Below are 2,601 nucleotides of genomic sequence, written 5' to 3'. Positions count from 1 at the left end.
ACCATCCTAAACAAAAACGAAGTTCTCTTGTCTCTGAGGGGAGATTCCCAGTGTCCCTTGAAAACCCTCTTCAATATTTTGCTAGTGTCACCGCTGCATGTTTAGCCCCATTGGTGTTACTTTTTCCCTAATTGAAGATGGAGACTAGCTTATTGCCACACTTCCTGTGGTGACACTTTGTGTCATTGCATCCCCGTCACTTACCATTGTCCCTCAATTAGCGTTTGCTGAACGAATGAATGAATGAAAAAGTACATGAATGAATGAATGAATGAATGATTTTTGCTTCTAATGTACTCCATTGGCATGTCTCCTTTTTAGTCAGAATAATTCTAGTTCTTTCAAGTTTTATAAGGAATCTACCTTCTTTTTGAACACCAAAACCTTTTGGTTGGCTCTTTACTTAATGCTCTCTATGTTTTTCATGTTCCTTTTTGGTTTGAAGTCCAGAATTGGAGACCAGTGAAGTCTATCAGGTAAAAATGCTAAAACTCTTAGTAATTTATAGAATAGAGTAAAAAAGCATCAGTTCTTAGGACTCTGTGGCTATAACTGACTCAGGTCTAGCTTGTAGGCTTTGGGTCTTGAAATGTTTGAGTTGAAAGGGATTGAAGGAATTATTGTTAAGTGGTTTTGTTCTTTTGTTTTTGGTCTTGTCAATTAGTTTGTTTTGATGTAATGATTAATTAATGTGGCTAAGGCAAAAGTCTTTATCTCTTAGAAATACTCAAGTATTTACAGATGAAATATTACGATTTCTAGGGTTTGCTTTAAAAAAAACAGCAGGAAACAAGGGGCAAATTAAAGCAATAGAGATGAGACCAGATATATTGATAATTACTGAAGCTGGATTACTTATATTACTCTCAGTACTTTTATAAATAGATTTTTTCTTTCTTTTTTTTTTTTGCCGAGTCAAGTGAACATTTATTTTTGTGCCTTTCTTCCTATGTGCATTTCAAGTCTTTTTCAAAACAAGGCCCCAAGAATCTCCAGATTCAATTATGTCCCTGGGCTTGGTCGACCCCTGCAATAGTCTTAGGGAGCCTTGTACAAATGCTAGAGTTACTCATTTAGCAGCATTAAATCTTAGGAAAGAAGATGCAACAAAGCAAGACTCCTTCCTCCAAGGAATGTGCTGATTTCAGACGAGGAGGCAGCCAATGTGGAAAACGCTGGAATTTTTCCTCGGAACTGGACTGTGATGAGAGGTGCTTGCCATGAACATAGCTACTGTCTTTTCTTTGACCCTTCCTTTCCAGTTTTTGAAGATAAAGCAGGAAATAATCGTCTCTGAAGATACTTGATAAAAATTCCCAAAAAAACAAAATCACTGGCTTCCACTTCATTGATACAAATTGACTGCAGTTTGGCACCTGGGTCTAGTTCAGCAGGGGGATGAGCTGATTGATGCGTTCACCCCAATAGCCAGATGTGCCCATCTCCTTGAGGATGCCCACTCTATTTTTGGTAGCATGGCAGGCCACCGAGAGGTGGAAAGGGTGCAAGAACCATGAGATCTCCTGGAAATGCTTCCCTGGGAGTGCAATTTCATGAATGAGGTCTTCCAAGCAAATGACACCAAACTTCCCCAGATGCTCCTCAATCGTTGTGTTGTCTGTCAGAAGGATGGTCTTATTCTTGACCTTGGCTTGTCCACATTTCAAAAGAAGTTCCCAGAGAGACTTCAGATTTGGAAATCCCCAGGTCACACAAGGTTCTATTATATGCAGCATTTTTAGGTTCTGAGGGGTGACTTTTACAGAGACACCACTAAAAATTTTCTTTAGGCAAAGTCTTACAATGGTTCTCTGCACCAGTAAACTCACGCCATCAATCCTTTCGATGCGTACAACAAAGGCCAAGGAATGTTTATCTGGCAATTCCAAGTCATGAGGTTTCACTTCTAGTCGTCAAAGACTCACCTTGCCATATTTCTGCTGCCAGGAGTCATGTAGGAATAATTGCAGTTGCTTAAACCTGGCCCTTTTCCTTTCCTCTGCTCCTTCTTTGCCAAAAGTGCCTGCTTTGCCTGGGTGGCTTTGAGGGCTTGATAAGCCTTCCTCTTTTTCAGGAGATTTTCTGGAACCAAAGGGATTTTTCTTTGCTCTTGCTCCGCCATCTTTCTAGTGTTGCAGCTACTCTAGATTTTTTCATAATACAAAGTTAAGAAAAATATATTTAGACAAACTTAATCATTCTAGATGAAAAAAACCAAGATCCAAACATCGCAGAGCTAACAAAATGGAGACTGGGACTAGAAGGCAAGTCCTCTGTCTGCCATTGACATGCTGTTTCTGGTAAACCATGTATCAGTTCAGCCTGTTGTGCTCTCCCTATAGACTTTATTTTTGTCATCATCATCCTGGTAATAATAACTTCAACATGCAAAGGCCATGAACAATTCTAGTCTACTTCCAACCTAACTTAGTTTACCATCCCCTGTGATTTTAATAAGCATAAAAATTTCCCTACTCCAGGTAACTATCAAAAGAGAAAACAATGTTGATGTATCTCTTTGTTCTAGCATTCTTTGGAACAAAAATAGAGGATTGTTAGGGAAAAAAACCCAGACAAACATATGTGCAAGGAATTTCAAAT

General features: G+C 39.1%; 1 pseudogene; it reads right to left on the bottom strand.

Moving 5' to 3' along the window:
- Window positions 1–480: 480 nt before the first annotated feature.
- On the bottom strand, window positions 481–2,143 carry LOC100994614 (large ribosomal subunit protein uL30-like 1; annotated as a pseudogene).
- Window positions 2,144–2,601: the final 458 nt, after the last annotated feature.

Source organism: Pan paniscus, chromosome 2, assembly GCF_029289425.2.
Source record: "Pan paniscus chromosome 2, NHGRI_mPanPan1-v2.0_pri, whole genome shotgun sequence".
Lineage (NCBI taxonomy): Eukaryota > Metazoa > Chordata > Mammalia > Primates > Hominidae > Pan > Pan paniscus.
The sequence above is the reverse complement of the archived record's forward strand: the minus strand, read 5'-3'. Positions and strand labels throughout refer to the sequence as shown.